Below are 23,075 nucleotides of genomic sequence, written 5' to 3'. Positions count from 1 at the left end.
CACAAAATCCTTCTTCTTCTTTTTTTTTTTTTTGGTTTTTTTTTTTTTGGTTTTTTTTTTTTTTGTTTTGTTTTGTTTTGTTTTGTTTTGTTTTGTTTTTTGAACTTCTAATACTGCAGTAGTTCCTTCAAGTCCTATCAGATGTTTGTGTCATGTAAAACATTTGAAGTGTGCTTATTTACTCTCTATTTTTTATCCAGTATGCAATCTTCCAGAGCCCTGAATGAGAGGACTGCAACCTGAGGTTTCCCACTGCCTTCCAGGTAAGGGAAACACTGGTGGGTAAATGTAGATTTTTGTTACTTAAAGCAAAGCTGTTTAGTTGGCTGTAACAAAATGCTGGACTAAAACTGAGTGGTAGAATGAACAAAATATCAAATGGATGGCAAGTGAATGAGGACTCTGTGGCTTGAGGACAGGATAAATGTAAAGACTTGCAAGAAGAGGTGTAAGATTTTCTTGGATGCAGCTATTAAAACAAGCCAAGTCTTTATGATCCATTTTATATTATACTGTGTGGGTTTTGTGTGAAATACATACTTAGTAAAATGATAAATTATGCTTTATGCCTTTTCTAGTACTGTAGACTTTACCTTTAATTCTCCACTATGATATGTGAGAATACTGCATGATTTTAAATGCTGCATGATTTTTTTAAAATCCTGTATTATTTTAAAACACCTTTATACTGTGGTACTCCCTAAGAATCTGTTATATTTATTAGAATCATAAAATGGTTTGGAGATCATCTGGTTCCAAACTTCTTGCCATGGAAAACAATAACTTTCACTGGATCAAGTTGCCCAAAGCCCCTCCAATCTGACTTTGAATGCTTCCAATGATGGAGCATGACTGACTGTCAACAGCTGCATCAAAATAAATATTGATATATTTTAGTTGACACTTCTGGTTATATTTTTCTCAAATAGCTGTGTGAAAGGCATCTTTTGATCCTTTCTCCTGTTTTTCTCCTTCTTTTGCTTAACTGCTTCTCTGTTGCATAGCATGAAACTGGATTATGTGAGACTGTGTAATTCATACTAGAGGGTGTTTCAAATCCTGCTATAACAATATGGTGCATTTGCTTCCTAGAAGGGTCTTGCCATCTGAAGTCTCCTAGAGCACAGAGGATCCATAAGTAATCAAAGCCCCAAGACTGAGAGTTCTGTTTGTTTTTGTGTGTCAGACTTTCCCTTTGGACCTTACCCTTTCCTGAAATTATAAAGTAGAAAGAAACAGCGCCTGGAAGCTGTGTTGCAATCAAAAGTCAGATTCAGCTTCTCAGGTCATTGAAAGAGAAGCTTAACTTTCTCTGTCCATTACCTACAGAGCTGCTGTGTTCCTGCTGCTAGCCTGGAGCACACATTTAGCCCTTCCTTCTTCTCCCCAGCCATGGTGTGACCTGTTACACATCCACGGGGAGCTTTCACAGGGGTTTCCTGCAGCAAGCTGTGTCCCAGAGCTCGAGGAAAGCTGTTGCAGCCAGGATGAGGTCTCTGCCTGCAACTACTCATTGTGTGCTCCCGGTGGAAGCTGAGGGTTGTGGTCTTTCCTTGCTACGTGAGACACACTCACTTCCTTGCTCTGTGTGTGTGTTTAAATCACAAGCTTGTGTAAGGTTTTATGTGCTGACATTGAGATGTCAGAGGAATCACAGAATCATAGAACGTTAAGGGGTTGGAAGGGACCTTAAAGATCATCTGGTCCCAACGCCCTCTGCCATGCCAGGGACACCTCCCACTAGACCAGGTTGCTCAAGGCCTTTTCCAACTCGGCTTTGAACACTCCCAGGGTTGGGGCATCCACAACCTCCCTGAGCAACTTGGTCCAGTGTCTCACCACCCCCACAGCAAAGAATTTCCTCCGAATGTCTAACCTAGATTTGCCCTCTTTGTACCTATTACTCCTTGTCCTATTACTACAGTTCCTGACAAAGAGTTCCTCTCCTTGTAGGCCTCCTTCATATAGTGGAAGATTATGAATTCTCCACACAACCTTCTCTTCTTCAGGCTGAACAGCCTCAACTTTCTCAGCCTGTTTTCATGGGAGAGGTGCTCCAGTCCTCTTATCAACTTTGTGGCCTCCTCTGGACTAGCTCCAACTGTTCCATGTCCTTCTTATGTTGGGAGCTCAAAAACTGTGCTCAGAACTCCACGTGGGATCTCACAGAAGCAGAGCAGAGGGGCAGATTTACCTCCTTTGACCTGCTGGCCATGCTCCTTTGGATGCAGCCCAGGATTCCATTGTTTTTTCATCACCCATCACCCCCAACTCCTTCTCCCAGGGCTGGTCTCAATCACTTCTCCACCCAATCTGTGGGTGTGTCTGGGATCTGTGTCTGTCATGACCCAGGTGCAGGACCTTGCACTTTGCTCTGTCAAACTTCATGAGGTTTGACCAGCCCCACCTCTCCAGCCTGTCCAGGTCCCTCTGGATCCATCCCTTCCCTCCAGTCTGTGACTGGACCACACAGCTTGGTGTGGTCAGTGAATTTGCTGAGGGTGCCTCGATCCCACCGTCCATGTCACTGACAAAGCTGTTGAACAGCATCAGCCCCAGTACTGACCCCTGTGGGACTCCACTCATCACTGGTTTCCATGTGGACAATTCACTGTTGGCCACAACTCTTCGTGTGCACCATCCAGCCAGTTCTTTATCTACCAAGTGGTCCACCCATCCAATCCATGTCTCTCCAATTTGGAGACAAGGATGTTGTGTGGGACAGTCTCAAATACTTTGCAGAAGTCCAGGTAAATGATGTCAGTCACTCTGGCCTACCCACCAGTGCTGCAGCCCTGTCATAGAAGGTCACCAAATTGGTCAGGCATGAATAGGAAGTAAGAAGTATGTAGTTCTAAGCTTATTTCAGTTATTTTAAGAATTTTTTTATTTAACCCTGCTCTTATCAGAATTTGTACAATTACTATTACTCTCAAGCTCTGGTAGTGTAGAGTAACAGACTGAAGTGGGTTCTACAACTTGTAAAAATGTTTACCAGCCCAGTGTGTGCCCTGCAGCATGGACTGCTCCACTGAACATCTATTAGTTATCCTGCTACCTAATAAGAATATCTGTTTCGGGTTATTATTAAATAACCAGAGACTCCAGACAAAGAATCTGGAATATCAATGTTTCTGCCTATGATGGGATATAGGACACCAAGCATGTCCAAGGATGTCTGTGCCATAGGGATTCCAGCCAGTCTGGGAACATTCAGCAGCTAAACAGGCACTGGGGCGTCCTCACTGCTGAAAGCTCAGCCTGCTGTGGGGCTCAGGTGACAGTTAAGGGACATTTCCAGAAGGTATGTTTTGGTTTAAAACTTTGTTGACAGGCATCAGATGTCTGATTTGGTGGGATAGTTCTTCCAAACTGGAGTTAGGGATAGGATTTGCCTTTGCCTCAGGATGTTGTAGATAAATGCAACTAATTAAGTCAGCCCTCGTGTTTTCCTATGAACAGGGAGAGAAAAAGAGGCACAAGGGATAATTTAACTGATTTTTTTTAGAAATCTGTGTTAGGATAAGTTGATTTTCCTGTCTTTACTATTTAAAGCAAGAAGTTAATCTAGATGTGACTAAACATAGGTCGCCAGTACCATCTGAGATTCCCAGAGGGGTCTGTAATTCCTTAGCAGGTCTGCAAGGTATGACATAGGTTTTACCCTTAAAAACTAATGCTGTGCTTAAAAACTCAGCTTTTCCTCTTGGCTCTGTCAAATACATCTGTGATGTGCCCTTTCTTTATTGAATCATATCTGTATATGAAATCAGCATGCTTTACATACTGTAACACCACTTATCTCCCTAGTGAATGATGCAAATCATCGATCCCACCATGCAGGACCTTCTTGCATGGCTGAGGGAAAACGAAACTATTTTACCTCTCTTTTTCTTTTTTTTTAAACTTTTTTTCCTGTGCTTTGTTAGACTTTTTATATCCACTTTGTCCTCACTTGGCACAGTTGAAGATGCCTACTCTGCAGGGTACAGACAGAGAGGTATCAAAGCCATTTGTTTTAAAGCACTCTGCATCTCCTTTGAGGTGGGCTTTTCCTCAGTGTTGCAGCTTAGCACCAACAAGAGAATTAAGGTGGGCAACTCCTCAGTGGTGAAATACAGCCATGCTGAGCCAAAGAACATGAAGCTAGAGGCCACCTCTCTCCTGCTATTCTTATGTGTCTTCTTGAAATCAGAGCTGCAGCTTTCAAAAAATAGCCCCAATAAGCAAAGTTGGAAAACACAATCTTGCAAACTGGTTACACACACCTCAGCAGGTACATTTTGCAGTACACATCCTGATTTAGCAGAAATAAGATCTGTCTGTGGTCTCAGTGATCTATTCAGAATAACCATGGGTTTTTCTGTCAGGTAGTTAATAATGGAGTGCGTGATTTAGATGTGCTCACCGTCATTACTGCAATGAGAACTTCTTGCCCTGCATTCAAAATTACAGCAGGGAATCTCATGCAGCAAATATTTTTTAGCTCTTGAGAAGGGTTTCAGGGTCCTATCTAATTTTACATGCATTACATTTTTAAAGATTAAAATAGATAACATATTTCTTATTTCTTTTTAGAGTGCTAGAAAGTCCCTTTGAGTCAGCTATTCCATATAATCCCTGAGCAGACATCAAAATTGTTGCCTGAAAGAAGATTAATTAAAAAATCTTCAGGGATAATGGTTTATAAGATACATGGAGGCTGTGAAATCAGAAGCAGCTCCAAGGAGGTCTGACAGTGTATGCTGGCTGGCACTTTTCCCTCCTCAGTCAGGTAGTTCCAGGTTCTCCCACAGTCATGAGATATATAGAAAATGATTTTATATGAAGCAGATTATGACTCTGCAAATGAACATGGTGTAGAGACACTGTCTTCTAGAATATCTTGAGAAATGCTGCCAACAGCACATCATAGAATCATAGAATTGCTTGGGTTTGATGAGGCCTTAAAGAACATTTCATTCCAGCCTCCCTGCTAGGGACGAGAACATGTTCCACTAAATCAGGTTGCTCCAAGCTCCATTCAGCCCGGCCTTGAAAACTTCTGGTGCATCCATAACTTCTCTGGGCAACCTGTTCCAGGGCCTCACTACCTTCACAGTAAAGAACTTTTCCCTAATATCTGATCCAAACCCACTCCCTTTCAGTTTTAAGACATTTCTCCTTTTCCTCTCACTACCTGCTCTTGTAAAAAATCCCTCTCCATCTTTCTTGTAGGCTCCCATCTTCTATAACCATTTATCCAGGTTTGATACTTTAATAGGAAATACCATCCAGCACATTTTCTTGGTGTCTCAAGCTCATAGATTCATATCATCTGCAGCATACAGGTTGCAAGCAGAGATCTGGCAGCAGGAAGCAAATCCCTTTAGAAAGTGTCCACCAGTGATTTTTCTTTTTTTTCCAGTATTTTCTAGACAGGGTTTCACAATGTCCTGCAACAGTACCAGCTCCTGAAAGAACTGTCATGGCTTATGAGCATTACGTAGCTTTGCACTGACATTTTGGGATGGATTTGACATCTGATTGTTGTGACCTTGTTGTGACTTGTGATGTTCCAGTGCAAAATGAGAGCATCACGACATGCCTCTTTGATAGATAAATGGCAGGTGAATGCCTTGATTTCACACACCTCTCTCAGTTAATACTCCTTTATTTTGATCATGTGGCACCCCATTCACCTGAGGTCTTTTTTCTTACTTATTATTTTCAGATCATTAGACAAAGGCAAAGTTCAGCTTGTTTGCTTCATGCATGAAAGAATTAGTGTCCTGTGCTGTGCAAGTGGGTTCTTTTCTGGAAGGATTTTTTCTCACTGTTTGGTGGTTAGAGGCAGTTCTCTCTCACACAAGGAATTCACTTCTAGGGAGATTTTTCTATGCACAAAAACCTTTACACAATAAAACAGTAAAATACCACTTGTAAGTCCCAATTTAAAGGCAGAGAGTTGGCCTTTAGTTTTAAAAAGAAAAAGTTTAAAATTGCATCACAGTGGCAACTTTCAAAGTCATTCCCTTCCTCAGCTTTGCTGTTTTGTTCAGTGCTTTATAAAAATGCAAGAACCCCCTAAAAAACGAAATTTCTCCCTCCTGGAAGCTGGTGTTTGACCTTTGCAGGGCTGCAAGCTCTTTGCCCACAAGTGCAGAATGCAAACATTTCAGATGCATCACTCCATCTGTTTTCCCAGAGCCCCAAAACCGTGCCAAGGAGTGACCTCCATCCTCCTGGCTGCCACTTTCCCTATGGAGAGGGGCTCTGGGGTGACACCCCTGTGCCTGTACATCGAGGGCTGCTTGGCAGCCATGGGTTCGAGCAGATCTGGGTGCTGGGGCAGCTGTTGCTCTGAGCGGTGCTGCCGCCAAGTTGGGTAACCATGGCAACAGCATCACCGCCAGCATCCTCCTCCTCCTCACTCGGCTCTCCTCCTCCTAGGCATCATCAGGAGCAGCAGCAGCAGCAGCAGCCCTGGCAGGAGCCAGAGCCCGGCAGCCGAGGCTGCAGCCAGCTGCTGCCAACCCCTACCCGCACCGGCACCCGGTCACAGCCCCGGCCCCACTGCTCCCGGGGGAAATAGGGCAGAGGGAGCTGAGGGAGCTGCACTGCAGAGGGATCCCAGACAACCCAGGTAAGAGCTGTGGGGCTGCTCACAAACTCCCCGGGATCGATGTGCTGTGTGCCTGGCGTGTGTTTGCGTGTGAGTGTTGGCTGCGAGTTTTCCGGCTCGCTCCTTCCAACAGCAGTGTGATGACAATTCCAGGCAAGCATGTTTTCCGGCTCGTGTTCCCCATCTCTGCCATACTGTCCCTCTCTCTCTCCTCCACTCAGATATGTAAGGAATAATAAATAATATTCTAAAAGGTTGTTAGAAAATGGGATGGTGGGGGGGCCCAATGTGATCTGAGTGGGGAACGGCTGTGCTTCTAAAATAAAAGTGGGCAGCAGCAGCGGAGCAAAGGTTGACATGGTAATTAATAATCCTTAAAGAAAAAAATTATGCGACAACGCACTTCTGTCTCTACCCACTCTACAAATAAATCTCTCTCATCATATTCAGCAGAGAGCTGTAAAGCAGAGAGGTATATGAATAGTCGAGACTAGAAACCTCACTATAGTCCACAACTGTCAGATTTACCTTAAGTGCTTTAAAATCAGACTAAATTATTACAATATCAATGCAGTCATACCTGAGAATATATGTATGTATAGAATTGCAAAAATACTTCTCCTAAACCTTTACAACTCCTAAGAGGCAAAAAAAAAAAAAAAAAAATTATCCTAAAGATGTGGGTCTGATGGCCACACACTCAAAGGTGCTTGCTTCATCTGTTGTGAGGAAGCAGGTACTGGGTACGTTCCAAAAGGTAGGAAGAATAGTTCTGATCCAAAAGCACCTGAGGACAGTCCTTGGCATTTTATAAACAGAAGAGATACAAAGCTGTGGAGTGTCCTTGTGGAGGCAAATAGATGTGGATGAGTGCGTATGTCTGAGGAGCACAAAGGGGGGGACAATAAGAAGTTTAAGCCAAGTGTTTAAGCTGTGAGTGTTTGCTATGTAATGACTGCAGAGAGCTCTTTCCACTTCCACAGAACTATTTTTATTTGTTTATTTGTTTGTTATTGTCAGCACTAAGGAGAAAGAGATCTGACGCTGCTGCTGTCTCTGTCTCCTTGTCTAAAACCCTGTTCTTCCTCTCTGGTGTCCCTTGTCCTCTCCAAATCATCCTTGTCTGTGTAGCTGGAAATGCTTCCTAATTATAACATGGGGATGGTCTGGGTATGACCCAATGCAAGTACTGATATATTTGTGTGTATATATATATATATATACATATATTTATTTATATATATATATGTATATCCTTGTACATGTAGTAAAGGTTAAGAAGCACCTGTCTCTCATGTTCAACCTGATTTGAAAATCAGCATGGTTTTTGGTCCCAATCCTGCATTTTTCTATGTACATCCTCCTAAAATCAGCAGGAGATGGAATATAATTTAAGTTTATAGGTACAGAACAGACAGCAGAATTGCACCCACCTTTTCTCTATGTTTATAAACATTCTCCTCCTGCAAGCCATAGAACAAGGAATTCGGGTAGGCAGGACCTCATGTCCAGTTCTTATGCAGAAGTGCTGTAAAAATTACCTGGGAATTATGCTCCATCCCAAGGGAAATTGATAAGGTAAGGGATACAAAAGGAAGATACAGGCAGCTATTTGGCATCAGTGCTTCAATTTGAAAAATAATTTCTTGAGGAACTTGACCTCATCACAACAGGTCTTCTCTACAAGGGGCTCTTTGATCCATGGTAATAACAGTGCTCACAGATACCAAGTTTAACTGAAGAGGATGATTTTGGATACTTACATTAATTAAACTAAAGCACTGTAGGGCTACAGTCCTTAAGAGACTGGGCACATTGCATGGTGTATTTCTGCATGAGATTTGGTGTTTGCTTCAAATCCAGAGAATATTTAAATCTTGAGACTTCTTTGTAATAACAGAGAGGGAATAAAAGTGCCTGTCAAAATGCCTGTAAAAAGAGCACAAACCTGATCCCGTGTCTGACACTGAGACACCAGTAACAAAGCCGCAATCCTGTTTACATGTGTTGCAGAGATGTAAAGTGCATAATCCAGGGGCAGCTCAGTGAGGCGCAGAGCAGTGACCCCTCTCATCAGCACAAGCAGATGATTGAAGGTGAAAGGGCTCTGGGTATTACACATTAACACCCTGCAAGTATTCCTACACAGTCCCACTTTGCTGCTAGCGGTGGGCAGGTGATTACGGAGAAGCCAGAATTCATACATGGACTTTTGATTGCTACAGGGCTGAAAACTTCTGTTAGAAAGGACTCAGGGTACAGCAGGGAAGCTCGATGTTTTCCTGAGCACTGCTTGGCCACAGAAACCCTCTGTGGAGGGCTGTTCATGGTAAGTCAGGGCTGATATCAGTGGAAACAGCAAGGATCTTCCCCACCTCAGATATCCAGTATTTAATGCTCAGTGTCCCCCACTCTGGCAGCTTTTTCCATTGCTTAACCTGGAAAGCTTAGGAGAGATTTTTTCATTTTGCCTTATAGCTCTTTCTATTGTATTTTATTAGTTTAGTAATGGAAGGGAACACAGTCTTTCTTTTGTTTTGTGCGTGGCTGTTAAGAGCTGCTCTCTCAATGCTCACATTGCTCACAGCATCATTCTAAGGGGAAAAATTTATATCTCATGATATAACTAAGCATCTTTTAAAATTTCGCTCCTTATTTTCATTAGTCACCCACTGTGGCTCTCAGAGCTCAGAACAAAAGAAGACTTATACAATAGTTGCTGTTCTAAAGTCAGCTTTTCCCAACAGGTTGAGGCAGGAATTTTGGAAATGCTGCAGCCAGGGTTTTGTGGTTTTGGTGTTGTATTGGTCTTTTTGTTTTGTTTTTTTGTTTTTTTTTTTTCTTTTTTTTTTTAAATAAGGAAAATGCTTTTTTCCAGATCCTGATCTGTAGTAACCTGAAGCAAGAGATGATTTGAAGAAGAATGTTGTACCTTGCCTTTAGTTTAACAATGCTATTCACTTTATTTTGAGCCTATGTGTACACTGCTGTTTATTATTCTATTCAATAATCAGTGTTATTTTCTCTCCTGCAATATTATGTTTTTTCCTTTTACACTCTGTTGTGATTGGCTAGATTCACTGTTTAATGAGGCAGACACTTAACCATGGAAAAGTTTTCCCAGTGAGGAGGGGGACAATGAGATCTTTACATTAGAAACTGGACACTTCTCTGTCTGTTTGGTTCCCTTAAAATTATGTACCCAATCCACAATTGATACAGAAATAACCATTTTTTTGCCAATTTTCATCTTCTTTCAGAGTCAGACTGGTCTTGGCAGTCTAAATGATACCCACGATGATGCAATGGGAACCTTTGTGTCCACTGAGCAGATACCCCATCAGCACTTGGGAAGGTTATAATTCCATCCTGGTCTATGGGCTCAGGTGGTGTAAGCTTTGGGTCTCTTTACTCTGTAACCCCTGGGGTCCATCAGCTTCCTTGCTCATGGTTTGAAACCTTCTTCCCCCACTGGTGAGACAGTCTGAGAGTGCTTCCCCCCAACACAGCTCTGATAGAAGTGTGTCCACCAGCACAAACAGCGCAGGAGTCTCACTTTGTGTGTATTTCTTGTCGTGTCCCCTGTACCCAGTTCCCTCCCTTGCACGCTGGCAGTGCCTGACATGCTGCAAGAACCTCAGGCCTGTGATGAAGCATGACCTCTGCTAACACTGCTCAAGGAGGGGATGGGCTGAAACCACCTGAGCAGTTGTGGCTGCTGGGCTGATCTGAGTCCTCCTTCAGAAGGTCAGCACCGTGACATGCCTGATCTCAACTTGTTGGGAGAGTGAGTCAGAAGCTGGCTTCCTCCAAATGTTCCAAATCCAAGAGGATATGATTTTATTCTCTCTCTAATCCTATTATTAGTGCCTGCAATGTTAAGGACTCTGTTATTCAGCAGTTTTATTTCTTCCCTGCTCCACTGCTGCAGATGGAGCATCCAAACAAAGTGTAAAAGGAAGACTTTCTTTTGTACATTCAGATGCTGCTGACATCCATGTGCTGTCCCATACTGAAAGAGAATAGCTTTGAGGGGGGTGGGTGCTCTCTCTGGTCCTCCTACAAATCTGCCAGAAATCTCATGGCATTTCTGCTTCTCTCTTGGGTCCAGACATGCCGTGGTGTGGACTTTTTGTTTCTGTAGTCCCCACACATCTGACCTGTGTATGTTTCAGTACTAAGATCATTTTCAGTGGTCACAGAGGGACCTACAAAGTTTGCTTACTGCACACGAGGCACTCTAGGTAAATGCAATACCCTGATATGCTCTTCCTACCTGTTGTGTTTTCTCATCCTTCAGATCATGGGAATAACACAATCTAAGCAGTAGTTTGACCTTTTCCTGCTAGATATGCCTACCAAATTCTTGATTTTACAGCAGTGTATCTAGTGTGTATATATATATTTTTACATGTATATCTAGTAGTTACATTCATCATAATTTCTTTTTCTTTGTTCTTAGCTATGTGATGTTGTCATGGATAGGTAAGACCTTGTGCACCCTGTTGGAATTTAGAGGTGAAACTGCAGATATTAAACAACAGACTTGTACTGAAAATGCATAGCAATGGTGTGACAGTAAATTGATGTTTGTCTTATTTGCATGGAAACTTCAAATTCTGGCCACAGTGTGGCTTTTGAGGATTCACAGAATGCAGCACAATAGCAAGTGGGAGTTTCTTATTGTAACTTGGCTTGGTAGCGACCACCTGTGCTATTAACACCCTGATGCCACCATCTAGCAGCCTGGGGACGACCAGGCTCTTTCTTGGTCCAACTAGTTGGGCAAAAATATCTCCCCTATTGTATTCCTATGCAGATCTGCATGACTGGGAAGGAATTCGGCTCTGCACCAACTTCTAATGTGTAATTTTGTTTTCTCTCATTGCTAACATTGCATTTGTTTCTGAGGCTGGCAAGCACAGTCCCATAACCTTTTTATGGCCCTAAAGAATGTGAGTATTACTTGGAGGATGTGCCTTGAGTGAAATGTTGCTGGTATACCTGTCAATTTGTCAACCCATACTGCCAAAACCATTGTGGCAGTAGGAAAAGCAATCCTATTGTATGAGAATGATTTCTTAAAGAACAGAGCAAAAGGACCAGCATTTCCATCCACTGAATCCTAGACAAGAGAGGTGTTTCAGTAAGAAAACCTCCATCTCTGTTAAATTATCTCCTCCTTTCCACTCATAGCCTCTTGTTCTGCTCAGTGGCTTTGACTTGACCTCATTGCGAGGAGATGATGCCTATAGATGATGTAACCTCATATTCTTGCTAAATAGGCCCTTGGCTTGTAAGTGTCAGCTTTGAGGTGTCTGCATGAAACCACTGATTGTATTTGCATGAAAAAGTCTCCCATTTGTTTCAGAGGTGATGGGGCAGCATGGGGCAACACCCACTTTTGGAAGATCCCTTTATATGCCACTTTTCTGGATTTGCATGCTCAAAAAAAAATTGGGTTCTTACTGGTATTTTGGTTTCTGCAGAGAACTCTGGGCTACAGGTTTTGAGCTGGCAGTCTGCCAGTACCTGTAGCAACTGCTCCCCCTCTGTGTGATTGAGCACCTGAGTGCTGCAGGTACTGGCTCACATCTGCACAGCTCTTCTGCGCTATTAGGGCCCAACTATCCCACGTCATAGGACATGAGGATCTCTGTGGGACAAGGCAGATGGATTTCATTAGAGCTGAGCAGTGTCTGCTGCTGCAAGTGACTCTTCTTACAGGAGTTTACAGAGTACATTGCCCTGCATAAACCTGTTCTACACCCTGCAGTAGCCCAGCACTATTTTCTTTTCCTGCCTGTCTTGTTTTAAAGTCTAAGCTGAAAACTTCTCTTCTCTGTTTGTGCCTCGCTGTTTTCTCTCTGTTTCCCTCTCCCTTTGCAGCTGTGTTTAGGCTGAGCTGTATGAGGGTACAGTTTGCCAGGGTAGATGTTAGAGGAAATAAAGTCTCATTGTGTGATGTTCTAGAGTGCTTTGCTCTGCAGCCACCCAGCCCTTGCACCACTGGAGGCTGGGGGATGTTTGCCACTGACCTCAGGAACAGCAGGAGTCATCCCTGTGCACAAAAGTCTTTTCAGAAGAAAAGATAATGCACAAGGCTGTGAAGGGATTGTTGTTTGAGAAAGGCGTGGAAGCCTGAACCCTCTCGGTTGAAAAGCTTTTGTTGGCAGCCATGGATGGATCAAAGTCAAGCTGCTGTTTTAGCCTGGAATGTCACAACCACCTGAACATTATTTGTCTTTGCTTGGGGAACCAAGCAGCAAAGTCAGGGGCATTGAGAGGCAGAAGAGGGACAAGGCAGAAAGACATTATGTCAGCAAGGCTACTCTTTTTTGAAAGAAGTCCATATGGATGAATGGTTGATGTGGAGATGAATAATAATTCCAGAAGGTTACGTGAAAAGCCCTTAGATGTGTTCTTTCTTTCATGATGGGGAAGGGAGGAATAGATTTTGGATTGCATCAATTCATTTGGATTGCTTCAATTCTTTTGGATTGCATCAATTCTTTTGTCTGAAGAGGGAAGAAAGATTGTTGAAAAAAAAAACAATGAAAAAACTAGTGAGGAATGATCAGCAGACTCTTGCTAATTTTTAGTAGCACTGTAAATTAGGCCTTGTTTTCTTTAGGTGCCTTGCGTTGGTAGCGGGTGACATTAGTGCTTTATTAAACTTGCCGTGCTGAGGAGCTCATCATCTGGTGCAGCTAATAATAATATCCTGATCGAGAAACAGAAGGTGGGATAGCTCAGCATCAGACATCGGAGTGCAGAAATAGTCGCTGCTAGTTGAACTAAAAATACCCACCAGCATAACCCTCTTGCCTACAGCAGCACATGCTGAACACACTTTGGGCTCTGGCAGTGGGGGGAATGGCTTCCCTTTGTTTTTGGCAACTGCTGGATCAGCAGTGCTCTGTGGTGATTCATATGTGCGACTGCCTAACGCTACCTTAGGTGTGCAAGGCCCCTCAGAGCAAGTTAATTAATATCCTTGGATATTAATCATTATCCAGAGTCATAAACAGACTTTATAGGGTGAAACAGGCTGCATCAGATGACTGTTAATCCAGTTTGTCCCAGGGTGGGACTTTGTGGTCATGGAATCACCCAATGACATGGCAGTGACCGGCAGCAGCGACCGAGATGTAACCATGGCTACTCTGTTCCTCTGCTCCCTGCTCCTGCTTGGGGACAAACAGCAGATGTCAGGATCGCTGCTGAATTATGAGCCTTGGAGTTACTGCTGCACAATGTGGTCAAAGAGATTTATCTAATTTTTTCCTACAGCCTCCCAGGGTTTACCCAGCCTCTCCACTTGGGCTCTACAAGGGTGAAATTCAGTTTAGCATGTACCTGCTTTTCTGCTATGAGCTACAAAATCTCCATGACAATAAGCTAAAAGTGGCCCAGATGTAGTGGGGATAGGGTACCCTGAAATAGGTTAGTTAGATGAAATTAGGACACCTTGAATGCCAGAATCAGCAGTGAAACATGGATATCTGCTGCACTGTCAGATGGTAGATCAAAGGTGAGGAACGCCTTGTACATGAATCATAGAATCATAGAACAATTTAAGTTGGAAAAGACCTTTAAGATCATCAAGTCCAACCTCTAACCCAGCACTGCCGAGACGAGGAAAAGTGTTCAGTGTAAAGAGAGAGTTAATTGACTGTGTTGGGCACAAGTGATGAGACATTGTCTGCAAATAAAGGATACAGACACAAAGTGCTGAGAGAGCGAAGACGAGAAGCAAGGCCTGAATGCTCTAATTTGGAATACTGCATTATGTGTAATAAAAGCCAGCTGTGGTGTGACTCCTTCACTTGTTTGAATACAGAGAAACCTGTGGCTGGGATAGGAGAGGGTATGGCTGTAGCTACTTTGGTCATCACACTCGCAGGCAGGAGGAATACAGGGGCTGCAGCATCACTCCTGCCTTGCTTCCCCTCCCAAAGTAAGGTGCCTGCTTCCTGTACAAGCACAGGTGCTTCCCTCAGAGCAGAATGAGCAGAACGTGTCAGGATATTGTATGAAGAAATGTCATTCAATAGAACTGGTTCTGTAAGATCCAACACAGAGGGAAGCCCTTCCTCAGTGCACCTGAGGTGTCTGTTTGTTTGGGGTTTTTTTGTGGAGTTTTTGTTTGTTTGTTTTGTTTTGTTGGGGGTTTTTTTGGTTTTTTTTGTTTGCTTGCTTGTTTGTTTTGGGATATTGGGGCGTTGTTTTGATTTTTTGTTTTGTTTTGTTTTTTGGGGTTTTTTTTTGCTATATTACAACCAGGAGATCCAAGGACATCAATCTCCTTTGTGTCTCCTCTGGGACTCTTTGGAGTTTGAGGGCTCATCTGGAGACAGAGCAGGTAAAGCACAGAGGTTATTTCTCTTGGGATAGGTGTTTCTTGTACGCACTTCTCTGGGTTGAGGTTACCTTAGTAAAGGGAGCACCAGGACTGATGAGCTTCCCTGCCTGTCTTTCTTAGCCAGTCTTAGCTTCTTTCTGGGACTGCTATTGTACTTACTCTCTGGTGAAGGGAATAGCAAAAAGTTATTTTTGTTCACAGAAGTTTCATTGGATAATTCTGGTTGGAAGGAACATCTATTCCAATCACCTGCTAAAATGAGGGTCACCTGTAGGATCAGACCAGTCTTCTTAGGGTTTTATCTAGTCCAGCTTTTTACCCATCTATAACAGAAAGTGAGTGGCCTCTAAAATTTTCTGAATTGTCAGGACCAGGGTCATCAGGAGCTTTCAGAGAGAGTTTTGAGAGAGAGACGGGAGGTCTGGCAGCACGTGCAAAGAGCATTTCCATGAGGACTTCTGACCATGGAGATATCCAGGGGAAACTGCCAGAGACTCTGAGAGGAGAGTGGTGTGCAGAGCATGACAGAGGTGAAAATGAACTTATCAAAAGCCTTCTTGGGCTGCCAAGGGCGGGTTTATTCCTCAGCATAAGTGGCTTCCTCTGGGGACCTGTGGAATATGAATTGCCGTGGGGAAAGTACTGACGTTCACAGGGAAGAGGGTCTGGCTTGCCCTGTGTCTTTCTGGGAGATAATGCCTCAGGTCAGTGATTTAATTATGTCTAGTTTGGAGACCTTTTACCATACCTGAGATAACTCAAGGCTTACAGGTTGGAGTTTGGAAGAATCACCTTGTTCAGCAGCAATAATCACCAATTACTAAGAAAAGATCATCTTACTTAGTCATTTCCCACTGCTCCCATCTTCCCACCAAATGCTCTGTTTATAAAAGCTTTGCTTTCAGAACCAGTGCCACTGATAACCAGAAGCCTCACATCACAGGAACATTTTAAAAAGAGTTTGAGGGCCAATTATATAAATGTTTCCTCTTTTGTAAAACAGCTTGGGACTTGTAAACATATTAAGTCCACACATATCTAAATAATTCATCATGATGAATAATTTAGTTGTGTAAGCTGTATTTTAAGTAAGGAAATATTTTTTTCCTAATAGGAGGGAAATAAAGATATTTTAGATAATTTTGAAATATGTAGATGCCATTTCACTCTTTTGCATTATTTTTTTTGTTCCAATTGATTTTTGTTATGAGTGTGTTCTTCAGGAGTGGCTGATAACAGGTCTGTAGTGTGTGAAGGTGACTTCCTCAGCACCAAAAACCCCAAAACCTTTCAACAGAATAAGGCTTATCAGAAATCAAGGAGTCCACTTCCTGTTGTAGACGTGCAAAGGGCACATTTTAGAACTTAGGATTTTAGAATCATTGTTTGTTTTCCAGATGAAATTGAGGATGGCAACTTCAATCCATGTAAAGTAAAGGTGAATGCTGTTACTATGGAGTCCTTTGTATGATGTTTTTGGATTTGAGCCTTATTTGTGAGATTATTTTGAACCTTGTTCCTTTTATATATATACTTGAATGATTCTGTTGCATTTTATTTTCTCTCCCCTTCCTTTTCTCTCCCCTTCCTTTTCCTCTCTCAACAACAGAAGATTTTGAAGACAGCATGAATGAAACAAAATGTTGGCATGGTCTAGCTGAATTTCCTGACAAGATAAACGTTAAGTTAAATGTGAGACATGTGCCTTAGTGTGTGACTGTAATTTTATAGGTTCTTTTATATGTTATGGTTGGCAACAGAATCCCTGTAGCCTATTCTGGCTAGAAAGAACAGTATTTCTTAGTCTTAAGAGAGATACATGATCTAAAATCTGTATATACCACCAGCTATACTGTGTGAGTACTGAAGAGTATCTTGGTTATAAATACTGTCCATTCCAATACATCTCATAATCAAGGATGGTTATTCAACCATGGTGCATTTGTGATGGGGATAATGTTCTTATCAGAAGTCCTCTTTTCTGCCTTCATCTCACCTTTGGAGTTAAACTGTCTGGAGGTGATGCACCTCCATTTGCTCTCACTGTGGAATGCAGGCTTGTGTTTGGTGAGAATATTTCCTCTGATGGCTGTACAGGTACAAAGTTGGAGGGATGTTGGCTCTAGCTCATCCTGTGAGACTTTAATTTGTGGAGCCAGACCATCAGAGGATAAATCCCATGCTCCTCCCCATCCCCCTTAATTTTGGGGACCACTCACATAATCTTGGAGTAGTTTGAACTGCAATGAAAATTGCTCATCCCCCTCACCTTTTTACACAAGGATCCCCATGCCCATGTGCAGGCCTAGGAGTGCATTTTGTCTGAGATCCTGATCATGAATGGAATTTATTTTCCTTTACTTTAGTAGAGTTAGATTCATGCAAAGTAGCCACCAGCTTTCTTTTTGTGGACAGGGCAGAGAAATAGATATTTCTAAGGCACTACCAAGATAACTCTTTTAAAATGCATGCTATAGGACAGAAAAATCATGCTCAAGCTTTGTCTTCACTGTCTGAACAGAAGCCTGGACAAATAGTTGAGGAACAGCCATTTACACTGTAGATGTCTGTCCTTTTACTGAGTGTAAACTTATTTATTGTCAAAATATGGAACAGTGGAGAGACATCCCGAGCCTTATCCCTCTTTTCCAGACACCCTTCCTACTTGTCTTTATGTCATAGTGATCTTTTTTTGCAGAAGGGATCATACACAGTCCTTCTGCTTTTGCCATTCAGGTTTCCAGTCTGTTCTGGCATTTTGCATGGCAAGACCACCTTTCCTGTGATCTGGCATCACGTTCCTGTGTGTGATGTCCCACTCTGGACTCCTGGCTCGTTGCTGGACTAGCACAGGGAAAAAATGGTGAAGCAATATTTTAGCATTGCTTCACATTATGGATACTAAAGGACTTTGGTTGTAAGAGACAATCATGGAATAAATAGCATATTTGGCAAAAATATAGCCTGTTCAGAAACAGCATTTGACCTTGAAAGATGCAAAGATCCATGAGCCAGCTTGGATAAGAGAGGCACTATAACTTCCTTAGCCTGGTGCCCAGCTGCAGCAGGACATCACTGGGATGCACAGCTGTTGGGAAGGGTGCTTCAGCCCAAGCAGAGCAGCATCTGTTCCTTGCCCCTGCGAGAACTGGTTCAGAGACAGCTCATGCACACCTCTGCAGTGGTTCAGAGATGCAGTACCCTTTGTTTGGAAGAGTAATTTAGTGCTTTGTGTGGGTGCATTTATGGGAACACACAGATCCTCTTAAAGAAACAGACACGCTTCTCGTATTTGCAGAGGTAACGGCTGCACACTAAGAGAAAAAAAAACTAAAACAAAACACATTTAGTGGAGGAAATTTCCATTATTCACGAGCAGTTCTTATTTGTACCTTAACAGCTTATTCTGTGTGGGGAAAAAGGAGTTGGAAGCTGATTTCCAAAAGGACACAGTATGTCTAGTACTTAGTAAATCAAAAACCTTGTGAAAAGAATTGCACCTGAAGGTCTAATTCCTACAACTGCTATTAGAGTGGCAGTAAGTGAGGCTGAGGATGTAAGGATATAGAGCTATTGGAAAGTGTCCAAAGGAAGGCCATGAAGATAGTGAAGGGCCTGGAGGGGAAGCCACACAAGGAGTGGCTGAGATCACTTGGCTTGTTCAGGCTGAGGAAGAGGAGGCTGAGGGGAGACCTCATTGCAGTCCACACCTTCCTCATGAGGGGAAGACGAGGGGCAAGCACTGATCTCTTCTCTCTGGTGACCAGCAATAAGGCCCAAGAGAACAGCATGAAGCTGTCAGGGGAGGTTTAGTTTGGATTTTAGGAAAAGAGTTTTCACAAAGAGTGTGGCTGAGCACTGTAACAGGCTCCCCTGGGAAGTGGTCACAGCACCAAGCCTGAGAGAGTTGAAAAAGTGTTTGGACAGCACTCTCAGGCACGTGGTGGGATTCAGGATGCCCTGTACAGGGCCAGGAGTTGGACTCAATTATCTTGTTTTCTTTATGAATCTTTGTCAAGTCTCAGCACATCTACTGTAATCTTCAAATCAGTGTTGAATACATCCTTTTTTTTCAGATAATTGATTTAATGATCAACAAAGTAATAAAGATGGTAGGAAATGCAGAATTATTATGCTTAGGTGAGACTTGTGGCACCTTAACAAAGGTCTCTTTCAACTCAGGACATTCTATGATTCTGTGCTTCTATGAGGCTTAGCCACCACTGTCTCTATGAGGACTCTCCCAGAATTTGTTACTCTAGAGCCTGAACTTCCAATGTGTTTGGAGATTTATCCTGCCACATGCACTGCAAGTCTTTCTGACTCTTGCTGAAGTCAAGGAGAGGAGCAGTAGGATGCCAGGTGAATACCTAAAGCCTGAAGTGTGTAGAATTGAGAAAAAAAATTAAAGAATCCAGGGAGTAAACTAAGCCCCTGGCCCACAGCTGTCTTCCTCCACTCGACACACAGGCCTGTCACCCTGGATGATGTCTGTAGGACATGGTCGCTGTGCCTCTGTCTCCAGATCCTGAGTGCCACACACCAGAATGTCTCATGGCAGCCACTCTCCACCTGGGAATGTGCTGTGCCAGCCCAGCCTGTGGTGCCTTCACTGACTGTGGCTGGTGGTGCAGAGGGGTGCTGAGATGCTTTGCTGCTGCAGATGCTGACATGAGTGGCTGTAGCTGTCAGTGAAATTTGTGACCTTTCTCCAGCCTGTGATTAGACAGTCCTGCTGCATGACTGTGCTGGTCCTGCTGATCATCCAGTTGTTCCTCTCTGTAGAGGATGATGTGTTCTGGAAACTTCTTCCAGAAATTTCCTGTGTCCTCTTAGACATTGCTGACAATAAGTTAAGAAGACAACTCCAATGGTTGTTTCCTTCTCTCTCCACCACTGTGCAATGCACTGCCCAATGACTGGTGTTCACTTGGTTTCTGTGGTTGTTCTGGTAGGATCAACCACAGAATCCTAGAACAGTTTGAGTTGGAAGGGACTGTAAAGATCATCTCTTTCCAAACCCCAACACCTTCCACTAGACCAGGTTGCTCGGGATCTGCAGGTCAAGAGGGTGGGTTATCACCAGGAACCTGAACTATTCATTTAAGTACTGGAACTGCTGAGGCAGAAGACAAACTCCCCCCTTTTAATTTTAAGGGCAATATTTATCTTGTTTTGTTTATGAATCTTTGTCAAGTCTCAGCACATCTACTGTAATCTTCAAATCAGTGTTGAATACATCCTTTTTTTTTTCAGATAATTGATTTAATGATCAACAAAGTAATAAAGATGGTAGGAAATGCAGAATTATTATGCTTAGGTGAGACTTGTGGCACCTTAACAAAGCTGTCTGAAAGAAGATTAAATTCTGTTGATGAATACAAAGTAATGTACAATGGAAAGAACTTAAATGATTCATAGCCCTTTCTGGCTTAAAAATAATTTCTGACTACTTGAGAGGAAAGAAAGCCTTCAGAAAACCTTTCTAGGTGTATGAGCACCTTAAGAAACAAAATCTGCTGTGAATAAATAGAATATTTGGTATATGAGAACTGGGATTGTTGCCTTTCCCTGGTCTTAAAATTAAGAACCAAACATGGTTTAAGGGAAAAGGGGTTTTTACCTCAGTATTTATTTAAGGATCTTTAAGGTGTGCAACTTCATCCAGGTGGAATACACCAAAATGCACACCCAAATGCACCCTGAAATGCACCCCGAAATGCACACCGACGATCGATCGCGCACACAATTCATCAACCTTCCAAATCAGCATACCTATCAAAGATTTCCCCAATGAGAGGCTTGAATGAACCCCCCCATCCTGAGGAATCTGCCCCTGGATGGGCCTTAGTTTACAGGATATTCTAGGGAAGACCTTAATTTCTCAGGATAGCATAGGATTTTCTGGCCCCAACTGCAAGGTCTCCAGGATGTTTGGTCTCCTGGCTTAATGGAATATTGAGTCTAAACTAAGTTATCAGACTTAAGGAATTACAAGTATGCATGCTAAAAGCACTGAGGATACATAAAAGCTACATAAAAGGGTATATAAAAGGTATATATATAAAAAGGCAAAAAATCATTATGGCATAAGGATGAAGATTATTTGTGAATATAAAAATTAATCATGCTTTTTTGTTTTCCCTACAGTAAAATATCTGGCTCTTAATTAACATGAACCTGTGGGAAGTATTGATCTAGAATTTGTTTAGGGAAAAATCTGGAAATTAAGGGATCCAGTTGGAAAGTTCAGGGTATGTTTTGTTTTGAAACACTTTTTTTAAATGTCAAAATGCAATTGTTTTAGAAAAAAACCTATTTACATGAAAAAGAAACCTTTAAAAAAAAAGTGTTGATTCCCTGAGGTGCAGTGTTTCTGGTCCATCAAAATATTTTTATTTCTGTCAAAAAGTTTTGGGGGAAATATAGGACTTTCATTTGGAGTCTGAACACAAACACACACCCACTCACAGCCTGAAATTTCTTGCTACAGGTCCCATGGGTGTGTTCTCCAAAACATTGCAATGTTTCACCAGGAGCATGGCCTCTCCTAAAGTGCTGCATTTTAATTTGGTCATTGGCTCCCAAGGGTCCATACCACAAGCAGGAGGCTGCAGAAGCAAGTGACCAGAATTCATACTGGTTTCTGTGCTTTGGATTTGAGCAAAATGAATGTGTTATTTCAGCTGAGAATTAAGTAAATGCTTAGCTGAAGGGTGAGGTACTCATGTTCTCAGTTTCTGAGAAGTTAATGGAAAAACTTCCCATTGGATGGGAAAGTTTTTCACTCCTGGTTTTGATATCAACAAGGTGGCAAACTGGCTGCAGTTGTGCTCTGCAGAACTAACTGCTGAGTACCTAAAATAACATAAGGTGAAACAATTTACATTTGTCTCTTTTATTATCCTAAATATAGGAGAAAAATAGCATTCTGTGAAAGTCAAAGGCATTACTTTGAATGTAGATTAAAAAAAAAAAAAACCACTTTTAAACCATGTAGCTCACAAAAAAATAAACCAAATCAAACTAAACCTAAACAAACACCCCAAAAAGTAGGAAAAAATATCAGAGGAAAATTTAAAAAAAAATGGAGAAGAGAGGGAAAAGTTCTCCATTTGTGGTTAGAGGATGAGAGGATGAATGTGAAATCAGGTTTTAAACAGAGGCTGAGGTCACAGAGGCTGAGAAAATGGAAAGATTCCCACCTGCTTCATTTCTGCATCAAGCAATATCTGAGGGAAATTATTACAAAAAGTACCTGCTTGGAAATACATTTTATAACTTTTCATTATCATAGAATAGCCCAGATTGGAAGAGATGTCCAAAGTTCATTCAGCCCAGCCTTTTGTGGGAAGGGGAGCCAGAGGGGATCATGTAGGAACCTGCCCAGTCATATCTGAAAAACATCCAGAGATGGGGAGTCTGCCATGACCATGCAGAGGTTGTTCCAGGGAATGATTATTCTTACTGTAAAAACTTTCTCTTATACAGGGATGAAACCTTTTCTGGTGTGAATTGTCCACTTCCCCTTTCCTTCTCCACGTGGCTCCTCATGTAGAGACAATCTGTCCTCTTTGTAGTTACCCAGGAATAGTTACTGGAATAATGTGATGAGATTCCCCCTCAGGCTTCTCTTGTCCAGGGGAGAGATCTCCTTTTGTCATTCCTCAGAGGTCAGGTCATGGCACTCCTTTGGAGCCTCTCCAGTCTTTCTGTGTCTTTCTTGAGCCATGGGGACCAGAGCTGGACACACTCTGATCCCCACTCTCTGAGTGCAGCCTTTTAGCTGATTTCCTTCCCATCTTGCAGACCACCCACCGAGTCTGTATCTTGCCAGCTTGTCCCATAGATGCAGTTTGTCTAATTTGTAATTTCAGGATGATTTTCACCTTTTCATTGAAACCTCTGTCATTGGTACTGCAATGTGGTATTCGTCTCCAGTATTCTGAAGTGAAAAGGTGAACTCCAGCATCTATTTCTTGGGTCATGATCCCCTATCCTTACGTAGAGATGTTTCTAGGGTTTTATTTTTTTTATGTTTGTTTCTATCAGTACTGAAATTCTTAGGTCATAGTGCACGTAACACTAGGCTTTAGTACATAGAAC

General features: G+C 42.4%; 1 protein-coding gene across 7 annotated transcripts in view; it reads left to right on the top strand.

Annotated features, from left to right (window-relative positions):
- FAM135B (family with sequence similarity 135 member B) overlaps window positions 1-23,075 on the top strand; it is a 271,697-nt gene that overhangs the window by 55,842 nt on the left and 192,780 nt on the right. For 3 of the 7 annotated variants that reach the window (XM_042036041.1, XM_042036040.1, XM_042036042.1), the window contains exon 2: window positions 201-263. The gene's annotated coding sequence lies outside the window, so the exon portion shown is untranslated. Of the gene's footprint in view, window positions 1-200; window positions 264-6,427; window positions 6,626-23,075 lie in introns of those variants that run through there. The other 4 variants (XM_042036045.1, XM_042036039.1, XM_042036046.1 and 1 more) reach the window with 3 other exon arrangements.

Source organism: Corvus kubaryi, unplaced genomic scaffold, assembly GCF_017639235.1.
Source record: "Corvus kubaryi isolate FWS band 111438036 unplaced genomic scaffold, C.kubaryi_AGA036_p1.0 37385, whole genome shotgun sequence".
Classification (NCBI taxonomy): Eukaryota; Metazoa; Chordata; class Aves; order Passeriformes; family Corvidae; genus Corvus; species Corvus kubaryi.
The sequence above is the reverse complement of the archived record's forward strand: the minus strand, read 5'-3'. Positions and strand labels throughout refer to the sequence as shown.